This window comes from Mus musculus, chromosome 1, assembly GCF_000001635.26.
Source record: "Mus musculus strain C57BL/6J chromosome 1, GRCm38.p6 C57BL/6J".
NCBI classification, from domain to species: domain Eukaryota; kingdom Metazoa; phylum Chordata; class Mammalia; order Rodentia; family Muridae; genus Mus; species Mus musculus.
Genome location: NC_000067.6, coordinates 62650509 through 62668216, shown reverse-complemented (window position 1 = coordinate 62668216; position 17708 = coordinate 62650509). Strand labels below are relative to the sequence as shown.

General features: G+C 45.1%; 1 pseudogene; it reads right to left on the bottom strand.

Annotated features, from left to right (window-relative positions):
• Positions 1–6497: 6497 nt before the first annotated feature.
• On the bottom strand, positions 6498–15356 carry Gm11599 (annotated as a pseudogene).
• Positions 15357–17708: the final 2352 nt, after the last annotated feature.

Here is a 17708-nt window from a genome sequence, read left to right as displayed (position 1 = left end):
TCACATTTTACAAGTCAAATATTTAGATGGTGGAGAGGGAGTCATGGTTAGTGAGGCTGGCTTTCGGAAGGGTTTTGAAATGTAAGTGTTGGTGCTGAATAGCTTTTAAAGTGATCTGGTCCAGTGCTTTTATTTCACACTGAGGGAATGGAGGCCTGGGGGGCTCATACAACCTGAGAAAGGGAAATGCCAGGCCAAAGCAGCAAGATTTGACATCCTTGACATTCAGCTAAGCCTAACTCTGTACCAGGTACCGCTATGGTCAACACAGAAGACCTTAATTAAACATTTAGCCTCCAAAACAGCCTATGCACAGATTAAATGGGGCATGAAGGAACATTAATCAATGTGTGTACAACTAAATGTTAGTTGTGTTTCTTTTTTTCTGTATCTTTGTGCAAAGTAATCAGCTCTTAAAATCTAACTGAGCAGTTGATATGTAAACATCTGGCACACTTCTGAGTTATGTGACTTGTAGGGACACATGTATGTGTGCTTACACTTCTTAAAAGAAAACCGATATATTCCACTCTGGGTTTTAAAAGACAAATAGAAGAAAAATACGTTACTGTATATTTCTTGGAACATCAAACAATTCAGTGTACATGACCTCACGGTTAGAAAATACCAGGTTAGGTAGGGTTCCTTTCCTTTCTCCTCCTCCCTTCCCATCCTCTCCCTCCCTCCCTCCCTTCCTCCCTTTACCCCTCCCCTTTAACATGAAAAACTTAAGAATTGAGAACCACCAGGTTTGAGAATGGGGAAAAATAAACAGTAATTTCTGTCTTCCTGAATATTTGTTTGTTTGTTTGTTTGTTTATTTATTTTATTTTATTTTTGTGGAAGTCCTATGTGCTAGAAAAAAATGGAAATTTCCCAATAATCTATTTTCAATAGCAATTAAAAAAAAACTTGAAGTGAGTCATAGAAACACTTCTCTCCTAATCACTGCGGAAGGCGCTTTGATAGGTCCCATTTCATGGGTGCTATGAGCTAGAGAGCTTGTCCCACAAGCACAGCATATAAGTGGGTAGTCAGGCTCCCAGGCTCTGCTGTTTCCCCTGGCCCTAGACTGCCTTCCCGGCATGCTTTGAGTTTAACAAGAGGTTTTGGGAACACAGGAGGTTACTGCCTGCTTGTATGAGGCAGGAACAAGGGTTTGAAGAGACAGGACACTATGATAAATGTCATGACCGATACATGTTTGTGTATGGAGAGGAGTGAGTGAGTGAGGGACCTGTGATCAGCAAATAGGAATGGATTTGTGTCCAGTGCAGGAGGGGCCCTGGTTTCCAGCCACGACTTGGGAAAGGCTGTTAGGTCACTAAAGAGTCCTCTCTCTGTCCAGGACTCTGACCTAGCTTCCCTGGACTCTCACGTGCATGCAAAAAGTATCTGAGTTTTTCTCCGATCCAGTGTCTTCCTAATCCTTTCTCCCCTCTCTCCTGTTTTATATTAATTTATTTTTGAGATGGAGTATTTAAAAAAATGTTTATGCTACGGTGGACATTTAGAGTGGAGTTCAGAGGACAGCTTGTGGGTCCTGGGAACCAAACTCAAGTTAACAAGCTTGTTGGTAGACTCCCTTATCCTGGAGTCACATCTCCAGCCCTTTGAAACAGGGTCCTGTGTAGGCAAGAAGGGCAGCCTTGACCTCTGTCTCCTAGGTGCTGCACTAGAGGTGTGTGTCAGAACTGGGAACCTATGTGGTAGAGGGGACTGAACCTTGATCCCCAGTGGTTTTCTTGAAAGGCATGTTGTAAGAGCTCCTGGCTGAAAATTAAGCAATGAAGCCTAGGGTGGGATATTGTAGTGTAGGTTCATCGGGGACACCTGGGGCCAGAAGCCATTTCTTAGACTTTAGCTTAGTACAAAATGGGGAGTGTGTACAAGATGGAGTTCCTGTAGCTAAGGAGGTCCCCCAGCACTTAATCTGTAGTTCTCATGCCATCTTACTTAGCCAACTTAAACAATCCCAGTGGTTACAGTAAACCAAAAAGCCCTCACTCCTCCTGCTTACAGTCAGCCAGGTTGTGTGAGTGGAGACTCTGGGGCATCAGCTCCCCACCCACTGAGAATCCTACCCAAAGTGCCTCACATTCTCTGGCTCAAGGATGGGTCTGTGAGAGGCTGGTGGTGGAAACAAACTTTGATTATTAACAGCCTTGTAGGAACAAACTTTCTTGCCTTGAAATATGGAATGACTGAGAATGCCACCTCACTTTGGATTTATGGCTCTGCACAACATACAGACATAATTTTTCCTTGGCTGCTGTGATGACAGGATTCAGTAAGGCATCAGCCAAGTAAGCCTGCATTACTCATCTAAAGGATGGGGTGTCCCGGGGCACCCCGGCCCTCTTGGGACAGGGCAGTATTTGGACTCTCTCTCTCTCTCTCTCTCTCTCTCTCTCTCTCTCTCTCTCTCTCTCTCTCGTTCTGGATTTTGGAAGGAAGGCATGAAAAACTGGCCACAGTCAGTGACTCAGATTTTAGATGGGAGCCCCTCTCCTTTTGCATTGTCTCCCTCAGTTAAACTCTGTCTTGTTCTCTTTCCATCCCTCTGGGGATAAGGAAAGAGGGGAGTAGAAAGAAGGAAGGAATTCTCTTCCTGAGTGTAACTGCTTTGGTTCAGGTCTGTAAATGAAGGTCAGCTAGAGAGAGAGAGTCTGAGTTGCACAACAAATGCGCACTCGAGCTACTTGTGAATTCTCTGTTCTCTGCACGGGCGGGCGAGAGTCCCAGCTTCCCTTGAAGTAACTGCTGCAAAGATCAAGTCCTTTCAGCTGTTCAGTCTCCTCCCATTTGACTTGGCCCCACTGCCATCCACTGACATTTGAAATGTGTCTATTTGAAAAGAAAAGGAGAAAAGAGGACAAAGAGGAGGGGAAAAATTATGCCGGAGATGTTACATCCTGCTAGGCAAGAGGAAGGAGTGGTTGGCTTTGCAGAGCCTGGAGGGTGTGGTGTGCTTTTCCTTTTGTCTTGGCCTTTTCCTGTGTTTCTGCCCTGCATGGCCACATTTGCTAGTGTGACGATAAGGATGACTTAAGCTGTCTGAGTTTATCCAGGATGCTAGGGGGAGGGGCCTGGGAAATGAATGGAAGGAGCCCACCCTCTGCTCAGCCACAGGGCAGGGCTTTGATGGGTGTCCCCAGGCTCTGGGCTCTGGCTGGTTGGGTAAGGGAAGCCACTGGGGGAAGTTGCTGGCTGAGACAGAAAACAGACACATCCACACGGGAAGGATGGCCTTGACCTGGCCTGCAGACCCCAGATCTCCCAGGAGGCCATTGCGGCTTGCCCTGTGCTCAGGGTGCGTGGGAGAAATGGCAGAGAGCCTCTTCTCAAGGTTTTCTGGGAAGACTTCTCTGGGGAGTTTGTAACGGAACATTGCCACAGCTGTAAATCTCAACCAGCACCAAATACTGGTCTGGGGTATAAACCTGGAATCTCCATTGCCAACCAACCATTTCATTCTTTCAAGTAAGCAGAAGTTAACATTTAGGTTTTTTTTTCTTTCTTGTTTTTACATCTAACCTTTATTAACTTAATTTTAAATGGCACATAAAAACATAAACATTGTGATGATAATGGATAATATGTGAAAAATTGATATACCTCATGTATATATTATACAATGTTTAAATTAGTGTTTCCTCATTACCCTCAAATGTTCATTATTTATGTATAGTAAGACTACTTGAAAGTCCTTCCTTCTAGCTTTATGAAATCTATGGTACATTGTAATCTGTAACCATCCTCCTTTACAACTGAACACCAGCCTTCTTGCTTCCACCTAACTATAAGTTAATCCATTTAGCCTCTTGGTACCTGGTCACTGCTTACCTTATCCTCTGGTAAGCACCATCCAACTTTGTTTTTTACAGTCACTCATGTTCTGTAACTCATCTTGGAACTGTCTTAGTTAGGGTTTCCATTTCTGTGAACAGATACCGTGACCATAGCAACTCTTATAAAGGAAAACATTTAATTGGGGCTGGCTGACAGTTTCAGAGGTTTAGTCCATTATCATCATGGTGGGAAACATGACAGCATTCAGGCAGACATGGTGCTCGAGAAGGAGCTGAGAATTCTACATCTTGATCTGAAGAAGCAGGGAGAAACTAACATACTAGGCTTAGTTTGAGCATATGAGACCTCAAAGCCTGTCCCCCAGTAATACACTTCCTCTAACAAGGCCACACCTCCTAATAGTGCCACTCCCTGTGGGCCTATGGGGGCTATTTTATTCAACCCATACAGAAACAATTATGATTTCTTGTCAGTAAGGAGTGGCACTTGTCAAATGGCTCCTCAAGGAGTTGTTACTGGGTTGGTTGTAGAAGTCTCTACCTTGGGAGTATGTTAGAGATGTGCAGCCTGAGGCTTTACCCAGTTCTCTTAACTCAGAGGGTGAGCTAAGTCCCCTCATTTCTCATCCTGGATGAACTCAGTTCAAGTCATCCTTATCATCCCGTTAGCTCATTGGCCTCTGATAGCAGGGGTCGAGACAGAGAGTGATGGAGGGACTCAGGACTTACTAAGTGTTCCAGGGGATTCTTGGGCTCTCAGCAGTAGTCAAAACATTAGATCCTCTGGTCTCACTGTTCTTTCTTGAATCTTACCAGAACAATTCCAGGAAAGAATTTTCTTGCACACATGCAGCACATACATCAGTAGAAAAATTAAGAACAGGAAGAAGCAAGACCAGGCTAAGATTCACTCATTAAATTCAATGTGAATGTTGCCTCTGTGCCTTAGAAATGAAGGTGGACTATAACAGGGATCCGTATCAAACCTCCGGAACGCCTTGACACACCAAGAAAGTCTGTAACTTGAATTTTAATGACATACTCATCTTTTTCTCTCTAAGATCTACTGTTAAGTGGTAGCCCCCTTTTGCTGCAAGCAAAGTGTAAATGCTCTCTGACTTCCATCCCTTACTCCCACAAATCAGGAGAGAAGCAGGTGTGAGGGCTTTGGGACACATGGTCCCAGATTTGCTGTTTTATATGGTGGCTAAACAACTCAGTGCTCCCTCTAACTGTTGTTTCTTTACCTATGCTTGTCATAAATCTCCTAGGCATTTCCAGGGTTACATTAGGATAAAACTGAAATTTCTTTAGATTACTAGGAGAGTGATAAAAAAAAAAGCAACAAAACAAAACAAGACTCCAATGTTATTTCTTCAGTACTTATCACAACATTCCAAGTTGCTGTAGATGGATTTTTTTTCTAAATTAGTCACTTTAAAAGTAAAGACACAATGTCTTTATTAACACAGTCCTTATGCTTCTTTGGAGCTGCATCTCTGGTCATTCCTCTTAGACACTACACTGGCTAGACAATGTCTGCAAAAGGACAGGAGACAGCGTTGTCCCAGAAATAGTCATATAATTCCCTTGTATATGCTACTCATGTAGTTTCTCGCACAGGCCAGGGAAAGGCAGCCTTACTCCTAGGTAGAGAAATAGGCATAAGCATGGTGACAGAGAGACAACAGAGATGCTAGATAGAGACTGTGATGCAGTGTATTACAGATATGCCAGGCCAAGAGGAAAGAACAATGAAGGGCAAGCTAGAACCCCACGGGCACAAGCTTGAACCCTTTCTCTCTAAGGAAAGGCCAGCTTGCTTTAGGGCCATCTACTTGGTCAGTCCAGGTCCTGCAGGCCCAGGAGGGCAAACGCTAAGTTCAAGCAGGGATCAGGGCCTTGCTTATATCTGCCACAGCCTTTTCATGGTAGCCCTTAAGTTAGCGCTTGAATGAGTGAAGACTGAAACCTAGTTACATTGACATATCAAAATGTCACCATGGACCACTCCTTGACAATTTAGTACCCATTTGAATCTCTTTAAAACATACTTGCTCTCCAAATAAGAAAAATGACTAAGGTATATTTCTATCTTAAGTGGTACAACTGCCCAGAATTCAGGAATCTAGTGAGAACAATTATGGATTTCCCCCTATTTATTTTAACATGTTTATATCCTACCACCTTTTAACTTTCTCTTACTTGTTTCCTTTCATTTTCCTCAAACTTTGGCCTATGATTATCCCAAGATTTTTCTTGGTTTACTTCCATTATTTGTTTATTTAAATTGTTGTATTAGTTACAATCATCACCGTGACACATACCTGACCGGAGCAACTTCAGAGAGGAAAGGTTGATTTTAGCCCATGCTTTCGGCGGCCACAGTCTATCACGGTGGAGGAAGTTTCATGATAACCTGAGTGTGTGGTAAATTATTGTTTACTTTGTGGCTATAGACTAGGAAGCAGAGGAGGCAGGCCTGAAGGCCTGAACCAAAGTGGTTATAACCTTCAGTACCTTGATTCTGCAGAGTTTCTTCTTCTTCTTCTTCTTCTTCTTCTTCTTCTTCTTCTTCTTCTTCTTCTTCTTCTTCTTCTTCTTCTTCTTCTTCTTCTTCTTCTTCTTCTTTTCTTTTCTTTTTTTTAGCAGACTTAATTCTTTTATTTTTCTTGTACAAAATCCTTATGTGGTAGCCACAGCTGGAGCCTGGGTCCTCTGAACAGAGACTCTGGTGTGGGTTTTCATAAGATGATCCGTGAACTCCTGATAAGGAGACTTGGTGAAGACAGTCTCTTTCCAGAGGTCGGGGGTCAGGTAGCTGTAAGTCTTGGAGATGCCATTGAAGGTGGCCTTAGCAAAGTTGCCCAGGGTGGCAGTGCAGCCTCTGGCTGAAGTGTAGCAGTCATCTATACCAGCTATCATCAGGAGCTTCTTGGGCAAAGGAGCAGAGACAATGCCAGTGCCTCTGGGGGCAGGGATGAGACGCACCAGCACAGAGCCACAGCGGCCTGTCACCTTGCATGGAACAGTGTGGGGCTTGCCAATCTTGTTCCCCCAGTAGCCTCTCCGCACAGGGACGATGGAAAGCTTGGCCAAGATGATGGCCCCTCAGATGGCAGTGGCAACCTCCTTGGAGCACTTAACACCAAGACCAACGTGACCATTGTAGTCCCCAATAGCGACAAAAGCCTTGAACCTGGTCCGCTGGCCAGCCGAGTCTGCTTCTGCACTGACATGATTTTCAGAACCTCATCCTTTAGGGACGCACCTAGGAAGAAGTCAATGATCTCAGACTCTTTAATGGGCAGGGAGAACAGGTAGATCTCCTCCAAGGACTTGATCTTCATGTCCTTAATCAGGCGGCCCAGCTTGGTGATGGGGATCCACTCCTTGTCTTCAGCTTTACCTCCACGAGCCCCGCGGCCTCGACCACGGCCACAGCCTCGGCCACAACCGCGGCCCCTAAGACCACTGCTGAATCCTCCGCGGAAACCGCCGCGACCTCCTAATCCTGGGCCCCCTGGTCCTCCGGGCCCTCCCGCTGCACCAGCGTCAATCACAATTGGTGTTTTCCCGAAGAAGAAGAAGCGCAGAGTTACTTCTGTCAGTGAGGCTTCACATCTGGAAGGGTCTACAACAATACAACAATACTACCACCTGGGGATCAGGTGTTCAAACACAGTGATCCCCTGGGAAACATTCAGAGATAAACCTTTAACAACTCCTGTCCCTGAAGCACTTCTTAATCTCAGGACTATCTACTTAGATATGTGGTGAGTGTAACTATCAGGCACAGCACTAAACATTGCTTACAGAGAATTCCAATACTCAACATCCATGTGACATAGGTGCTGTTATTGCCATTCTCCATATTAGAAAACCAAGTCCTACAGTGGATACATTTCCCAGGGTCACGTGGTCTGTGCCTGAAAGGCTGGGATCTGGGTTTAAAATCTTTATTTCAAGTGCAATGATTTAAGTCACACTAAGACATTTTGAAAGTTCCTGCTAGGTTTTCTTCAAGAGCAGTATCCAGCTTATCTGAATAGGATCATTTGCTGTCAAACCCCTGCCTTATTGACTGTGAATTGCTGGAAGAGGTCCAGGAACCATCATTTTAAAAGAGAGATTTATTCATTGTTACTTCATGTGAATGAGTATTTTTACCTGGATGTATGTGTGCCATGTATATGTCTGGTGCTTATGGGGACCAGAAGAAGGTGTCAGTTCTCCTGGAACTGCAGTTACAGACATTTTTGGGCTGCCATGAGTGTGCTAAGACCAGAACCTAGGTCCTGCCCAAGAGTAGTATGGGCTTTTAACAGCTGAGCCCAGAACAGGAATTGTTACACGTTTCCTAGGTGATCTTTATAGCTTGGTGAATCTGAAGTAAGGAATGAAAGAAAGTATTCTAGTTTGAAAGATGGACAATCTTGCTGGGTTTCATTTACTCATGTTTCTAGAAGCATTGTCAAATTGTAAAAATTAGTTTCTGGGTACGCTGAGGCCAACAAGCACAGAGGCTCTTGGAGACATATAGGAAAGTTTATTCTTCCCACAGGAGAAATTTCCCAGTTTCTCTACACACTGAAGGAACCGGTCTCTGCCAGGCCAGAAACTGAATGCTCAGAGGCCCCAGTGCGTCGTAGAAGCCACTGTCCCAGTTACGACCGTGAAGTGTTAGCACTATCTTCAGTAGTGAAGAAGACACTTCAGAGTACAGTGCATCTCTTGGTGACCAATATATTCACCAGAGATTTTTATTATCTTGGTTTTGTTCATAAAGGCAAAGATGGGGAGGAATGGCCGCCAGAGGGATCTGAAAGGCAGATGACTGAACCGGGAAGGGGATGCTCCTGGCTCATTCCCCAGCCGGCTCCATCATTATTCCAAAGTGATCTCTAATCAAAACCCAGCATATGGTTTTTATTAATTTGGGGCAATTCCCCTGCCATCTAGTGTAATAAAAAGAATATCATAAAAGATTGCTATCATAAAAGACTGTAGCATCCCTTGTCGAGCTACCAAACATGAAGTGTAAAATCTAAGGTAATGAGGTAAGTTGAGTTGCTTCTCTAGTGTCTATTATTATTATTATTATTATTATTGCTGCAAGTTCTGAGAGGATGTAAGTCAGAAGATGGCTTATGAACAGATTTTAAATCAATTTCGCTTTCACTGTGAAGCTGATATCAAGGGCCCAAACTTCTCATCCGACTCAGCAGGCAGAGAGCAAAGCCCTAATCTAATATTTTTGGTTGTGAGCCTAGCCTTTAATAGCTGAACCATCACTCCAGCCCAGGGCTTGCCATCTTTAAGCAAGAACTACCCATTACTAACTTCCAGTTTCTCAAGTACAGAAAACCTCTGAGCTCATGAATGGGTTGTTATCATGTCAGCTTTTACTTTACTTTATTTTATTTTATTTTATTTTATTTTATTTTATTTTACCTAATCTCTTTATTTTGAGGTGGGGCCTTGCTGTGCAGCCAGACCGACCTCAATTCTCCTTTATCAGTTTGAGTGCTTAGATTACCTGTATCCATGATCCTTTCTGGGTGTGCTCTGATCAACGCTTGTTCCCCCTAGTGTAGTATTTGTTGTTTATGCTGCTTTCTCTTGAGCTAAATCTCAAGAGAATGGAGCCAGGACATCCTCCTATGAATGACCCACTAAGCAGCATCAGCATTTTCCTCAGAGCTCTCTCTCTCTCTCTCTCTCTCTCTCTCTCTCTCTCTCTCTCCTGTGTCTTAACTCTTGATACACAGTTTAAAAAGAATAATGGTAGGTAATAAGGAAGAGACCACAGGCCACCGCTGGGAGTTGCTAGGTTGTTGTTGAGTGAGGCTGGAGGGAGAGAGGGAGGATGGGAGGGAGGGAGGGACGGAGGGAGGGACAGAGGCTGAGGACTTGTAGGAGGTAACTCTTAGGTTAGGTGTACTCCTCACATGGACAACTTTTAAATTTATTATTTTTTTTAAGCTAGCATATAGAGTAATAGATTTCAATATAGCAATTTTTACTTAAACGTTTTAATATTCACCTCTTATTATCTTTCTCCCATAGTGCTCTCCCTATATCTCTCCCCAACCCCCGCCTGGAGATTGAACTCAAGGCCTCAAGGGCATGCTGAGCTAGTCCTTAAAAAGACATCATTCATCTTAAACATCCCCTTCGGCAGGAATTAACACCTTCTCATAAACGAGGACACTGTGTCTCCAAAGGTTCAATAATTCATTCCACTTACAGAGCAGGTGGTAGAGTAAGGATTCCACCCCAGTTTCCCTCCTCTGGTGCCTGCTGTGGCTGGGGTTTTCCTCTTGGCTATGTAGGGGAGAGGAAAGTTGGCAGCTGTGAAGGACAGGAATCTTTCTGCTCCGTTTCTTTGCTCCCAGCTTTTGGTGCAGCGGACTTTCATAAATAGAGACGGAGGTCTGACCTGAGGACCTCAGTTTGGATTCCCAACACCTACATAAGAAGCCAGGAGGGACCTGTCTCCCAGCGAGATGGCTTTGAGCTTACTTTGCAGAGTATGTGCAGGCCCTGAGGGTCCACGGTCCCCATGGCAGAGCCAGGACCCACACTGTGGCTTCTGGAGGCGGTGTTCCTACTGATCATGATAGCAACACAGAAGGGACTGGACCAGTATAATGTGCTACCTCTGAAGGCAGCTACCGACTGTAAGGAAGACTCTAATTTGGTCCCATCCATCACCAACAAGTGAATACTGGGCTGCATCTGTGAAGAGGACATTGGTACTGTCATCTGGGTTTAGCTGCACAAAGGTGAGAGTCAGGGATGCCTGTTGGACTGTCAAAGGCTGTCTGTGTTCTGGTTGAGCAAGGCTTACTCCAGAGACCCAGTAGAAAATTCGACAGAACCATAAACTATGCCCCCAGAAGTCACGAGCCCTCAACTCCATCATCCTGTGGCTATCAGTTATGTAGGCAATGCCCCAAGCAGGAGCCTGATATTCAGGCTAGACTCCACCCCCACAGTTACCTGGCTACAGCAACGTAGCCCAGCCCACTATAAAAGGGGCTGCTTGGCCCCTCCTCTCTCTCTTGCTTCTTTTGCTTTTTCTTTAGCGGTCTTGCTCCTTGTCCGTCCCCCCTCCCCCCCCCCCCCCCCCATGGTCATGGCCACCCTCAGCTTCTTTACTCTTCTCTCTCTTTCTGCTTTTCTACAATAAAGCTCTAAAACCATGGACCATCTCTACTCATCAAGATCTGCCGCGTTGGAGCAATGGAATAGGCCTTCCCCTAAAGAGCCGAATCTAATCTCTCGCAGGAAAGCCTCCCAGCATTTCCAGTTGCCAGACCGGACCAAGGGCTCTTGTCCAAGGGTGAACCACAGTGCCTTATGCCCATGCCCCTTCTCCCTTCAGCCCCAGGGCTGACCAAGCCACCTCCCAGGGGCCCCCACTCGTTCTCAGCTCTTCCGTGGTGTCCAGTGATGTCCTGCAATGCCCAAGAACTAGAACCTGTCGACCCTGGGTTCCGTGAGGTCCAGGGACCCCAGACTGCTCCCTACCTATCCCCCTTGGACTGGGGTTCCATGGCTTCCCACAGTGAGTCTGCCCACCCAGTGTCTCCGAGCTCTGGCAGGACTCGGGTCTCTCCCACCCCCTTTATTTCCCCACATCAGGCAACCAACAGATGCCCAAACTGTGGAACCTATTAAAAGATGGTGTCCCGCCAACTGGCCACTGAGCCCTTGTGTTAACTTTTTTGGCTCTCTTTAGCACCCCCACCCCCACCCCTCCAAATTGAGGTAGGTATGCTGGAGCATACCTCTAATCTCAGCACTGGGGATATAGGACAGCCAATCTAGCCTCTTTGGTGAGTTTCAGGCCATTGAGAGACCCTGTCTCAAAGCAGGTAGATGACATCCCTGAAGATAGCACCCAATGTTGTTTTCTGGCCTCCATATATACACATACAACACTCCCTACCTCCAAATACAACAAGACCCCTTTCTTGTTATTCTTAATTTCAAACCCTGATGCTGAGGACAGAGAAATTTCCTTGCAACCTCAGAAACCTGTTTGTAAGAGTGCATCTTGAGGCTAGTACGTGGGATGCCCTAGTGGGTGATGGGTAGTGCAAAAAGAACGTTTATACTGGAAAACATTCCTGAGATTAAAGAGCAAGAGAACTGTTTAGAAAGAAACAGACACACACAGATAGCGTTTGCCAGACACGAGGTGTCTCAGGAACAGGACTATCAGTCTCGAGGCGAATGCCATCCATTGCAAAAGAAGTTTGCTTTTTGTCTAATGAATTTTAATGGCTGCTTTTGCCATGACTTCCAGGAATCCATGAGGGACAGAAAAACCTGCCTGGGAACTTCCTTGATAGTCAAAAGCAAAGTCCCTGGTATTATCTCAGCTCCATTTCTAAATTCTATTCTTTTCCACACAAAACATTCTCCATACAACACCAGAAAATATCCATCCCCTGCTTGTAATCACTGTGACCTGAATGCAGACTCTTTGAGGAGTCTTATTTATTTATTTTTTGCATATCTTATTTTGTTATTCAAATGATGAGGCAGATTTTGCATGAAGCTACATCTTTTTAGAGGTAGATTTTATGCCGGAAAATTGGTGCCACACTGCCATTTCTCACATCTTTACATAACTGGTTTCTTGTCAGCCGATGTAGCTGTGTCTGACAAACCAGCCCTGTAATCTGTATTGGGGCAGGTCTCAGCATCCATAGCTTTCCCAATCTCTAATTAGGAGGCTGCACACTCCCTAAGCAGCATGTTAACGATGGACAGGCATTTCTCTTGAGAGCTGGACTATTGCTGTTAGCAAATTTTGATTCAAAATACAGACAGACCCCTGTCACCTCAAAGTCAACTTTGTCCTCAATTTAACCTTCAGACTGAAACCTGACTGGTTTGCTAAAAAGTGTGTGCTCATTAGCCTTGACAGGGACAGCAACTGGGCCACACAAGGTCCACGGTGACCCCAGCTCACTCGCTGCAGAGGTTGAGTGGGCAAGGGAATCAAGGGAGCTTTCTTTTTCTTCTCTTTTTAAATGGAGTTTCTGACATTAGACGGTGGCATTTTGTACTCATTATCAAATACCAACATCGCCCGGCTGCACGTCGGGTGCTTTTCAGAGAGGCTACTGTGAACACCTGCACAGACATTTGCCCCGTTTAACCTCGGCCCTCCCAGCTCTAGCCCATATGCCCACTGTGCTCTGCATCCCTGATACACAGCAGTGCCCTTTCCTCCACAGTACTCCCAGACCGTGCTGGACCAGCTGTGCAGAAATGCCAGTTGGGGAGGAGAGGGGTCTCCTATCTTCCTCTCTCCAACGCAGCAGGCCCCACTCCCTTCCTGATTTCATGTGTGGCTCCCCTGGGACTCGATGAATGGGATGTTAGGAGAGCCGGAGCTTGGCTTTAAAACAAGATGAGCCACAGACTCTTACCCCCAAATCTTTGTTTCATGCTAAGCTACAAGTCTCAGCTTCTAAAAAGGTGGGGAGTTTCTAGATCATGTCTGAAATTCCATTCTGATTTGTATCAGGCATTTTTTTTTCTTCTTAATACATTGTAGCTATAACACATCACCACAGACTTTAAGGCTTAAGAAATGGCAATGCCCTATCACAGTTTTGTAGGTCAGAAGTCCAGCCTGGCTGTTGAGGTTCAGGGAGAGCTTGTCCTTTTACCCTGGGCTCTAGGGGACAGTCAGTTCCTTCTCTTAGTCAGGTGTTAGCAGAGCTCAGCTCCAGGCTTGTCTTACTGGCTGTCTGCTTCTCAGGCCTCTCTGCTCCGACACACAGCCTCCGACATCCAGGTCAGAACCAGCAGCAGAGCACTGGACGTTTCTCTCGCAGCTGCCCGTTGAGCTGCTGCCATTGACTCCCTCACTGGAGTTGGGGGGGCTTGGGGGGGGGAGGTCGTGTTCCTGGCTTTCAGACTCCTGTGAATAGAATGGGCCCACCCAGTTAATCCAAACTCAAATCTCTATCTTGAGATCACTAACCTTGGTCATGGCTATAGGGATCCCTTTGCGAGGTAACAGTGGCATGGTCGCAGGTCCCTAGGACGAGGATGCCTTGGCACGATGCTATTCTGCCTGGCACATGATTCATTTAATTGATCTGCTTCTTGAAATGGTTGAGCATTAACGGCATGTGCTCATGGAGAACTGCTGTAGTCTGGATGTTGTTGACTGCTGTAGTTTCCCTTCCTTGACACTCTTGAGGACCCTAGGAGGTAATCTCCATATGACAGCCGAGATTGAAATCAGCTTCATTTATTGGCATCAACCAACTAAAAAATGAACCTTCTAACACTTCAATGGTGCTATCAGGACCCCTGGCTTCTTTCTCTGGCACAGTGGTTCTGAATCTGTGGGTCAAGACTCCTTTTGCAAACCCTGTCTCCAGAAATATTTGTATTATGATTCATAGGAGTAGCACAATTACAGTTAAGTGCAACAAAAATAACTTTGTGGTTGGGGCCACCACAACACAAGGAAGTGTATTAAAGGGTCACAGCATTAGGAGGGTTGAGAACCATTGCTCTGGTGGCTAATAGTATGGACCCTGAAAGCATGGTTCATCTAAATTTCATTATTTGGATTGGCAGGCACAGACAGGTATAATACTGTGATTAGTCATTAGAATTAATACATTTATTGTGCTAAAACTATAGCATAACTATATGCATATATATGTATATGTACATATACATATATACACACATATAACTATATGTATAATATAACTATACCTGTTGCATATCAAGTGCTTAATATTGACTATTAACAATTTTATTTATTTATGTACATTTGTGCTTGCTTGCGTGTGTGTGTGTGTGTGTGTGTGTGTGTGTGTATGTGTGTGTTTGTGCAAGTGTGTGTGGGTGGGTATGCATGCACATGTATAGACTTGCTAATGAAGACCAGAGGTTGACAATGAGTCTCTCCATCACTCTTGTCCTGCCTCTGCCTTCCCTGTCCTGACATCAAAGGTGTGCGCTGCCACATGCAGCTATTGAATGTAGGTGCTGGGAGTCAAAGTTCAGGTCGTCATGCTTGTGTAACTGTTGGGCACTTTACTCACTGAGCCATTTTCCCAGCCCCAGTATTGGCCATTTTAAATATTATTTGTTGGCTTCATCATATTTAGTGTGCTCAGTTTGGCCTTGGATCTTGGTTATGTATGCATGCTAGGTGGTCAGAGAACTTCTAGCTATCCTGTGGAGACTCATGGTGGGGAAGAACATAGAGAAAGAAGAAACAGAAAGGAGGTGTGCTACCTGCATTAGGAAATCAAACGCTTCGCAGCAACTCTCAGCGACTTCTAGTTCTTTCATGTTGTCTACAGGGAGAGCAAATGTTTCATTTCTGCATAAGGGAGGATTTGGGAGGGCAGACACACATTGTGTCCATTTTCTTTGTCAGTCTTTTCTGTCCTCCTAGAAAACTATGATTTTTTAAATTTTATTTTCTGTAAAAGAGGACAGACATCCCCAGCACTTACCTTGAGAAGGCACTGGCAGGTTCTGCATGACAGTCACTGGAAGTTCAGCCTTAAGTGTCTTTGCTGCACCATAAGCAAAGGCTAAAAGGCTGATTGATGCCAATCACAAATGGGGTGATTCTCTGGATAGTAGCTACTGTTTGGCTTGCATAGTTTTGTCCCATAGGTTAATAAGTCCTTTCTGCTGGCATTTGTAAATAGGGTCTCCACTTGAAAATAGGGACTTGGCTAATATAATCCAGTCAAAATAAGGTTGCATTGGGTTAGAGGTGGGCTCAAATCTAAAACCTTACCAGCTAGGGGTTATGGGGAGAGAGTTGAAACAGGGTCTGAGATAACCAAGGCTAGGTTTGATCTCACTATATAGCAAAGGTGATCTTGAACTCTTTTTTTTTGTGATGGATATAACATTTTTATTAGTATTTTTTACTTACATTGTAAGTTGTACAAAATAATGCATTTCATTATATTATTTTTAAATTGTTCTACTTGTTTACATTCCAAATGTTGCCCCTCTTCCCGGTGCCCTCTCCAAGAGTTCTTCCACCATCTCCCCTCCCCTTTGCCTCTGAGCAGGTGCTTCCCCTCCCCACTCCCTTACACATCCACCCCCTCCCACTGCACCCCCCTTCCCTGGGGCATCAAGTCTCTACAGGATTATGTACATCTTCTTCCATTGAGGTTAGACAAGGCAGTCCTCTGCTACATATGTGCCAGGGGACCATCCCAAGTATGCTCTTTGGTTGGTGGCTCAGTCTCTGAGAGCTCTCAGAGGTCCAGGATAGTTGACACTGTTTTTCTTCCTATGGAATTACCATCCCCTTCCACTCCTTCAATTCTTCCCCTAACTCTTCCATAGGGATCCCCAACCTCAGTCCAATGGTTGGCTGTTAAGTATCTGCATCTGTCTCAGTCAGCTGCTGGTAGATCCTCTCAGAGGACAGCCATGCTAGTCTCCTGTCTGCAAGCACAACATGGCATCAGTAATAGTGTCAGGTTTGGTGCCTGACAAGTGGATATTAGCTCAAACATGCAGAATACCTATGATACAACTCACAGACTGTATGAAGTTTAACAAGAAGGAAGGCCCATTTAGAAGGGGAAACAATATAATCATGAAAAGCAGGGTAGGGGGGTTGGGGGGGGGAAGAACCAGGGTGGGAGAGGGAAGGGCAAGGGAAAATGGGGGCACGATGGGGAAGACAGGAGAGAAGCCAAGAGGGTCAGGAGAATGAATGGAAACATGCAGCTGAGAGGGGTGGGGGTGGGGACCATCTAGACAGTCTTAGAGACCTGGGATATGAGAGGCTCCCAGAACTCAATGAGGATGACCTTAGCCAAAATGCCCAACAGTAGGGTGATGAAGAGATCACCTCCAGTAGATAGACAGGGCCCCCAGTGGATGGATGGGATCAGCAACCTACTTTCAAAATTCTTGACCTAGAATTATTCCTGTTCAAAGAAATACAGGGACAAAAATGGAGCAGAGATGGAAGGAGAGGGCATTCACTGACTGGCCTATCATGGGATCTTGAACTCTTGATCCCCCTGCTTCTCTGAAGGTCCCTACTACAGGTGTGTTAAGTCTAGCAGCTTTATAGAAAGGGGATTTTTGGACACAGTGAAAGGATGCCACTTGATTGAAGTTGAGGCAGGGAATGGAGAGGAGTGTTTTGAAACCAAGAAATGTCAAGGAACATCAAACCTAGGAAAGACACAGGGGGTAGATTCCCCAGTAAGGGGCTGGAGAAGGAGCCATAATTATTGACACCCAACTTCCTTCCATCTTCTAGCATCTACAAGTGTGGGCCAGCACATTACTTTGATTTAGGCTACCCAGCATATAGTATTTTGTTATGTCATTTTGAGGGTCTTATTTTTTTAAAATTCTGAGTTTCAGTTCAGATGGGTCACAAGAATCACTTTATGGGGCATTTTTTTTTTGATGGAAATGAAACAGAATTTAGAATGGCACAAGTCAGTACTATTTTATGAACCTTATTTTTAATGCATAAATGTACATATGTAATGGGTTGAGATGTGACTTGTATGTCTTAGTCTGGGCCAAGGTCAAAATCTGCTTAAAAGACAGGAGACTGGATGAACTTTGAGGCCTGTTCTAATGCTAATGCAAGTCTCAGGCTTTGGGAAGGAACTGCGCAGAAGGGTCACATTTGGTGTGCTTTTTCTTTGCATACAGACTGGTTTGTCCCTGATGTTTCCAGAAGGATCGGCAACCACCTGCTGCTGGAGAGCCAGAGTCAAAGGACCATGGGCAGGTGGCACCAGGGAGCCAAGCAAGATCTCCTTGTGGAGAACTTCTCCTAGAATATCAACACGCCAGACTCGCACCACTCCGGCTCTATTTCACACACTGGCC